The sequence below is a fragment of the Nothoprocta perdicaria genome, unplaced genomic scaffold (assembly GCF_003342845.1).
Source record: "Nothoprocta perdicaria isolate Ctin4 unplaced genomic scaffold, notPer1 scaffold_15, whole genome shotgun sequence".
Classification (NCBI taxonomy): domain Eukaryota; kingdom Metazoa; phylum Chordata; class Aves; order Tinamiformes; family Tinamidae; genus Nothoprocta; species Nothoprocta perdicaria.
The window spans coordinates 225,057-233,528 of record NW_020454649.1 but is presented as its reverse complement, the minus strand read 5'-3'; the positions used below and the strand labels follow the sequence as shown (position 1 = coordinate 233,528).

General features: G+C 47.1%; 1 long non-coding RNA gene across 3 annotated transcripts in view; it reads left to right on the top strand.

The window, feature by feature from the left end:
- LOC112943514 overlaps positions 1–8,111 on the top strand; it is a 54,709-nt gene extending 46,598 nt beyond the window's left edge. For all 3 annotated transcript variants that reach the window (XR_003248607.1, XR_003248608.1, XR_003248606.1), the window contains exons 3-4: positions 6,123–6,288; positions 7,176–8,111. This is a non-coding gene — a long non-coding RNA (uncharacterized LOC112943514). The remainder of the gene's footprint in view (positions 1–6,122; positions 6,289–7,175) is intronic.
- Positions 8,112–8,472: the final 361 nt, after the last annotated feature.

Genomic DNA, 8,472 nt, shown 5'->3' with positions numbered 1-8,472 from the left:
CGCCCCGGCGCCCACTGCTAGCGGCCTAACGGCCCCGCGGGCCTGAGGTCGGCGGCCTAACGGCCCCGCGGGCCGGTCGTTGGCGGCCTAACGGCCCCGCGGGCTCCCGCAACGGCCCCGCGGGCGGCGGCTCCGGCCTCGGCCGCTTCCCGCACCCACGGGGAGCGCAGGCCGGTGGTAGCGCCAGGGCGCAGGGTTAGCGCCCATGCCCGTGAAAATCCCGGTTGTTTCTAGGGAGTCTCTTCCCAAGCGGCCTCTTGGGTAGGGAAGGAATGGCAGATAAKAGTGTGTAAAACAGGGCGCTCCGCAGTGGATTGGGTGCGTTTGGGGCCCTTCCTTCTTGCTTGGGTTTACTTTATTTCTTCTCTCTTAGGAGGCAGCTCCTGAAAGATGCTGGTGTGTGCGTCCGCGCTCGGCGAGCTCCGAGCTGGGGATGCTCGGACGCTCTGTGGGAGCGGAGCTGGAAGGAACCTGGTTAGGCGGCTGCTTTTTTGTAGGAGCTGTTGTCCCCTCACAATGCGGGAGGAAATGTATATTAATTGGGTAATCAAGTTAAAATGTTCAAAGAAAATACCACTGAGGCAAAACAAGTAAAGGCTGAGTTTGATTTTGTTTTTTGTTTTTAATATTAAAAAAAAAATCAAATGCATTACAAAAGAAGTGGAGGGGAGAGACAGGAGTCTAAACTCCTGTCGTGCATGCTGGGGGACTTGCAACGTTAAGCTCTTGAGGAATGTTTCAGATTCCAAATAGGCAAACAAAATATCAGACAAATTCAGGACAAGGAAAATGCAGAAGTATCCCCTYCACTTATTAACAATGCCTTGTACGGACCGGAATATCCTTCTGCCAGCAAGATGAATCAAAACTAGCACTGATAGAACTGGATGAGATGTGGAGATATGGAAGCTAGAGTTACGCAAGTGGAAGATACAGTTACGCAAGTAGAAGCCCATCATAACTTATCCTAGACAAGCTCCTTACCTGTCAGGGAATTACTTAATGTCATAGTTAATGGCAGGATGATGGTGCGTCGCTGATGTGGTGGGCTGAGGGTGGTGAAAAAGGGTTGTTTTAGGAGAAGGGTTTCCAGTATCTATAGAAAAAAATAGTGTCACAGTGTATGGCTCTAGTGAGACCTTATCTGAAGCCTAATGTGTAACTAGTCGCATTTATTCAAGCAAATGGATTTAAACTTATACAGATATGGAAAGGAGTGTATGAATGTCAAGAATTGAGGGCAAAGGAAATAAGTGTAAAGGGGCATCAAGCAGAGTTTATTAAAAGCTACAGGAAAGTATCCATCAGACCTTTCTGACAGTGATGTTTTAAAGTGATTTCAAATAAAGTTTTTGTTTTTAAATGATGTTTGAACACACACACACACACAAAGAAAGTGTTGTCTGCAATTATGGGGAGTTTGACTTGGGAACTCTACACATCTCTTATTCTTTTCTCTTATGCTCTGGTAAAGTGAGCTATGCCTGTGAGATGGTTGTGCAGATTTTCCGTGGGCACACTTGTTTTTTGTCATCTTTTTTTTTCCATTTTTTATTAATCAAGCTTTTTCCTCTCCTTGAGACCCTTACCAGAAACAGAGTAGTTAAGTTCCATTCATTTCCAGTGTTTTCTTATCATGCTGTGCATGTGCATCTGGCTGATGCCTGATAAAAAAAAATAGAACGGGTGCTTGGCCTSACTGACTTCCAGTTTTGGAGCAGACGGACTATACAGTTTGGACTGTTATAAGTGGAATGATGGATGAAAGGCTCCTCACTCGGCACTGCTGTTACTTTTCATCCCCGGCTGGGCTATTCTTAGGAATCTTTATGGGACAATTCAAGTGAAATAATTTAAAGGAATCCCCCAAAGTCATTTGAGGAGGCGGGGGGGGGGAGGGGTTAAGGCATTTTTACGTATATGTATAATTGTCTCACTAGACGGTGTTACCTCTCCGTGGATGTTACCTGAGGCCTTGTGTCTYTCTGCTGCTTTTGTTTTTAGAACCTGCTGCTTTTTGCACGCAGCATTTAGTGCTGCACTGAAGAGTTAACCAAAGAGTCTTCAGATTAGAATATTGCTTTTCAGAGCAAGCCTCCCATGCAGACCTTTTAGATTTTTTCTGACATTGTTTCTACTTGGGAGATCTCCCCAAAACAGGGAATTAAACTTTCACTACTCAGTCATCCTTTCTCATTTTTTTTTCGTTCAGTACACAGCCGTATCAGGTTCTTCAGAGAGAAAGAAYCTCTTTAAAGGAGGTAACTTTCCATTCAGTGGTCAATAGGAAATTAAGGGATGGAGTCAATCAAATCATCAATGTAYACATTAAGTGCTGCCAGTGGCACTTTTTCAGATGCTGGAATGGAGGCCTGAATGGATTACAGCGATCAAATTTTCTTCAAGTCATGTGAAAATGGATGACTCATTTGGTAGGAAGCAGCCTAAAGACCTGGGAGACAAAAAGGAAATAGATACTATGTCGAAGTTGTTTCTTTCAGCCTTTCCCTGTGCTAGATGGTGGTATGCAAGCYGCAGACAGCAACTTGAAGATTACTGATTCTGGCTGTGGAGAGATGCTGTGGGTAAGGAAGGAAACACACTTGGTCATTACTTCACCTGGATTCCCAGGGGATTTTTTTTTTTTCTTTTCTGTCATAAGTTTGTTCCTCTAAAAATAWTATAAAACATCTTTTCACAGTGTACACTTGTTCTTTTCTTGACCTTTTTGAATTAGAAGAAAGCCATGGGCTTTCTCATGGAAAGGATGGGAACACCGTGTTAAGATTACAGCAGAGGTAATTCAGTAGAACTGGCCTGATTTGGGGCAGGGATTGCCTGCGTCACCGCAGGCTTTCCCCTGCAGCAGGACAAGCTTTCCTCTAACCCGGCTCGTAATTATATTCACGTGATTCAGTAACACGAGAAAACGGCAACAAGAGCCTGGTGTTTTTGTGTTAATAAAGGTGTTAGTACTGCTGCTGAGAATAGGTCAAGTTTGTTCTTTTTCTGCTTTTGTACAAATAAATATGAGGAGAATGCGTGCTCATGACGCATTATATATTTATACACACATGCACACTGACTTTGCTGCAGTTTTTACCTGTTGAACAGAAATATCAGAGGGTCAAATACATAGAAGTGATGGAAACACTGTATAACATTCAGATAAGCCAGAGCTTGGTGTTGCCAGTGTTAAATTCAGAAAGATCATTCAATGCATCCTGAAGCAGCTTATTATTTATTTATTTKATTTCTTATTTATTCTCCTGTGCCAGGTGCTCCAGGTGTCCCTCTTTGAGCAGGGGAGTTGGACTAGATGATCTCTAGGGATCCCTTCCAAACTCAACTGTTCCGTGAACATTGCAACATRGTGGATTATAGGTTATATTAGGTTATAGATAGGGAGACAAGTTTGTTATGAAATGTAGTCCATCATCTGGGCCCGAAAGTGGAGGGACCGTGTGCCATGAGCCTGAGCACTGCAGTGACATGTGGGACGTAGGGACATGCATTTCTGAACTTTGTGCATTTTATGTGAACAAGGCTCCGTATCACTTATCGAAGATACTAAACTAAATAGCAGTTAACTTTGAAGTTTAAATAAGAATACACTATTTTGGTTCTACAGATGGTGTTTTCAGCTCAAAATCAATACATTTTAGTGGGTTGTAAGACTTGAGAAGGTTAATCCGTTGCCRCTGCCCGTAGTGTATCTCTCCACTAAATATATTCTGCAGATGGATTTGCAATATGTGTATCTATYAGAGGGCTTTTGAAGAAGTCCTCTTTTCATTTCCAGCATTGTTGGTAATTAAAAGAAAGGTGGGGGGGTGGGGGGGGGGGGGGCAAAACGCCTTTACCTCATGACCTGCTCAAGCTGCTCCCTGCTCTGCACGGGAGGGAGTCTGGAGCTGCTCCCTGTGGTCGCTTCTGGGAACAGGAAATAGCAGCAAGAAGAGGAAAGGAGGAATGTAGAGATTTTATAAGAGACTGTGGAGCGCACTTGTTAGCCTGTAGTAGGTGAAAGTGAAAAATCCCTTTATAAAGTATGAGAAGTCTAAGAAGTAGCCCACTTAGAATGTAACCTTTTTAAGTGGAACTGAACAGATTTTTCATAAAGATCAATGTGCGTCCGACGGGTGTGTTGAATTTACAGTCCGTAGACTCAATCAGTTAATGCCAGCCACTGCCTTGCATTAGGCTGTATTTAACCTCTGCTGCTACATTTACCTGCCGTGATTTGTTGTTGGGAAATGGGGGGCTTCAGCCTCTGAAGCAGAAGGGGACGTTGCCAAAGCCCGGGCTCTCTTTCAGAAGCAACAAGAAGGGTGTAGATGTTACACAGTGTGGTAACTCGGTCTCAAAGCTCGCACAGCTGACTTCTGTTCACGCGTTCCTGTCCCTCTGACAGACGCTATCRTCAAAGCGCGCTGTTGCGGAGCTGGAGAGAGCGGCGCATCCCAACTTGCCTTTGCTTGCTTGTTTATGGGAGCAGTCAGCGCTATCAGCTCCGTCGTCCTCTCGCAGGGCTCGCTCACACCTGCGAGCCCTGCGGGGCCGGGGGGAGCCGCGGCGCGCGGTCGGTGCCTGCCGGAGCGGGGCGCCCCGTGGGTGTCAGCGCCTGGGTGCCGGGTGCTTGGCCCACGTGAGGGCTTCAGCAGCTGAGAGACAGCAGGCCCCTGAGTCCAAAACAYCCACGGACAAATCCCTGCCCAGCTGAGGAACATGTGAGGGGAGAGGAGGGCTGCATTTATACCTGCTCCTAGGGGTGTTCTAGACACCGTTCTACTAAGCGCTTAAGGCTTAGGTGTTGCCTGGGATGAGAACGGCTGCGCGCAGCTCGCCAGCCTCTTTGGCCACGTTGGCTCTCTCTGCCCTCGTTTCACCCATGGACAGCCACAGTGCGCGCGCTGGGGGCCAGCACCACAGCGGCTGCAGCAGCCTCACTAGGGCAGATCTGAGCCAGGCACTTAAGATTCTGCTCCTGAAAACCTTTTTGGGGAGAGGAGGGAAGCCTGAGCTTCTGAGTGCCCCGCTGAAGGACAAGCAGTGTGGGGAAGGACAGTACCATGACCGCTGCGGAAGGGATGGGTTAAGTACATAGGGAAGGGCCCGGGACTGGGCATCCCATGGCAGCTATGTGGTCCAYGTCTGTGAGGTGTCTCAAGAGACTCATCAGCGTGGCCAGCTAGTTAATGCGGGGCCTTTCATTTAACAGATGGGCCAGCACGGGTCCCGTTCCTGGATACCTGGCTGCTCTGCATTACGTATGGAGGCTGGGTGTCTAATCGGGAGCTCTGAGTTTGGGCAAAAAGGCACTGCAGTGMTGAGCACTGCAGCACCTGGGCCCTTTATTGGATCTGGCCTCGCCGCAAGGAGTGTGAGTAATGGTAATAGAGGCGTGAGAGCAGAATGACTGCACAGGGGAGAGGAAGAGCCGCACTTGACTTGACAGAATGAAGAACATATTGGTCAAGGGATTGGATTAGTGCTGGGTGCAAGAATACCACTTAATGAAACAAATGACTATACCTCTTTTCAATGGCAGGAAAAAGAGTGGCGTGCCGCAGATTGCCCCCTTTCTATGCCCACTGTTCTTGCAGAGCAGATCCCACCATAACCTGGGTTAGTCAGACTTGGGTGAGAAGTGAATCCCAACTCTGAGGCCTCCTCTTTGCTGAGACCACCTGGCTATGAGCAAAAACKCATGTAAATAAACCTTGATTCTCCACTACCGGGCTTCCCGTGAGAGGTGTCTTCCTGCCGCAGGGGTAGCCCGGGCCAGGAGGGTGGGAGGCAGCACGTGTGGAACACGGCAGTGTGTTCATATGGAGCTGTGTGGTTGCCTGGAAGCTGCTCACGGGGCAGCAAAGTCACCAAAAAAAATCATTAGTAAACACTGAGTGCCCCTTCCTATGGGAGGCACTTTTATCTTCTGTTGAGCATATTTTCTTTTTTTCTTTGCTATATTTCCTCTTCTCTACATCTCTTGATTTCTTCCTCTCTGCAGTCCTCCAACCTGATTTTATTTACTGCTCCTTATTTACTTATGCTCGTACTTGTTCCCTTAGCCCTCCTGAATACTTTCTGTTTTGTCTTTCCTGTGATCTGCCGTGCAGTTTGGTCACCTTCCACATACCAGAGCAACAGAGCTAAGTTGCGGTTTGACTTTCACCTGCGTCAGTTCCCTGAACCTAATTGGATCCGGAGTCACCTGGAACTGCCTGCCTGCCTGGACTGAGAGAAGCCGCGGAGAAAACCCGGATCTCCCTGAGGCCGTGCCAGGTATCCCCTTGCCCGCGYGCGTGAGCATCCTGGAGCACGTTCAAAATGTCCACAGCTGGTTCCACCAGCCTCSATGCTCTCTTTGGTTTTGCAGCAGCTTAGGGGAAATGGGGACAGTTTTGCAAAGCTTCAGAGAAGACCAGGCTTAACCCTGAAAAGGGGGACATGCCTGGTGTCCAGGATTGTGTGGTGACCTTAAACAAGAGACTCCCAAAATCCCTCAGCTGACCTTTGTATAATGTACAAAGACTCCAGTGAGTCTTTTTTCCCTGCCTGTGACTCATCTTTTTCTAAATGTAGCCTGTAAGCCTCTCAGAGGACTGTCTTTCTCTCTGAACAGAGTAGCGTAAAAAATAGCAACGGTGTTGAATAACCAATATGTTTTTGTATTTTTTTTTTAACACCAAAACTTCTGAGGGCTGCCTCGCTGTGTTTATGCTTCTCCATCAGGGATTTATTGGGTCCCTGAGAGAACAGTGGAAGAGTTTCTGTCCTGCCCCACAACATGATGGATGTTCAGGCAGGAGGTTTCAGGAACAGCGCAACAGCAGTTCTGTGGGCAGCAGACATTATGATAGAAGATAGATAGAGTCTAAAGATCAACAGCCCTTTCACAGCACCCACGTGCTTCCTTCCCTGTCTCTGCCCCATTTGTAATGGGCCACATTACTGCGGTAACTGCAGCCTGGCCCACATGGATGTGCAGGGGGAAGTCGCCCGCTCCCTTYGGCAGGTTGCCCTACACCTATCTCCTTTTTCCAGCCCCGCTCACATCTGTTCTGGACATTGTGATGACCCTGGTTATATTGTTATCTTCCATGCTCAGCATTTGCTTTGCCTTTGACTTCTCCTGGAGCTGGACAAATYGGTTCCCCTTCTCTTTGCAGATGCTTTTGCGGTGTCCTGCGGCTGCTGCCTGGACCTCTGGCAGACAGCAGAGCGAGCACTGGCAGTGAGGCCTTCCTGCAAAYGCAGCTTGAGAACCACTTTGACTGCTGACAGACAAAGAGCTACCGTGCAGGGCAACCGCAGCAAGTGCGAGTCCCTTCTCACAAGCAGAATCGCAGTGCGTCCCTCTGAGGGATGGTGMCAGCATCGCATCCCTTCATCTCTATTGCCTTTCGTACTGTAACCTAATTTTTCTTTTCCACAACTGTTCAAGCAAAGATTGTCCATGTAGAATAAAGCAGGCCTAGGAAGTAAGGAATGGTTGGTATGAGATCTTCCAGCAATTTTGCTCTTGTAGTCAGTCAAGGCAGTCCTGATATCCTTTCAGGGTACACTTTCAGTGAGGCTCATGAGTATTTTCCCATTGTAAAGGCTGATGAATTTAGCCCTAGGAAATAACAACATTCTAACAGTGGTAGTCATTGGGCAATRGGTGGGTTTTCTTTGGAGAAGAAAAAAAAATATAAAGGAAGAAAACTTGGTTGAAGTTTGATGCCATCCTTCAGTACTGAGTGGCAGACAGATGGGAGGAGRGAAAAAGAAAAATGAACTGTGTCACCACATGGACAGGTACCTACTTCCTGTTATGGRGTAAACAAAATTCAGCAAGGTGTTATTCTCTGTAAGCTCTGATGTAGCCGGTCTCTGATAAAGATTAATTTCTAAAAATCAACCTTAAGCTGATGGATCAACCAATAAGACAATGACTTGACAAATTATTCACTGCCAAGTGTAAGGTACTTCCATGCCTTTAGTCTGCATCACTGCAGACAGTGTGTTTATTGTTGAATTCAATGAAATTTAAATCCCATTACGGATGTAATTGTTCTCCCCAAGAAGATTACAAACCGAGACCTTTCATTCTTATTTTATTTTTTATGTTTGAGTGATAAGCTATTGTATACACATTTTTAATAACAGGAAGCGTAACAAACATGCTTATTTTTATTAGATTAATAAAACGAGTAAACCTATCAGAGTGTGATTTTATTTAATATCTGCTCCCCTTTGCTGTTGCTCCCCTTTGCACTCGGTGATCCTTCATGTATTCTAGCCATGGGTTCCTGGACACAGGGGTGGTTACATCCATGCGTTGATGTCTTAGCCAAGAGTCTTGTTTCCAAACAAGAGCTTTGGGCTGGCGTGGGCCTCGCAGCCCGTATTTCCTTGCTGGCACCATGATCCAGCCGGGCCCGCAGGGCGGCCCTGGGGCTCCACTCAGGCTGTTTYGCGTGG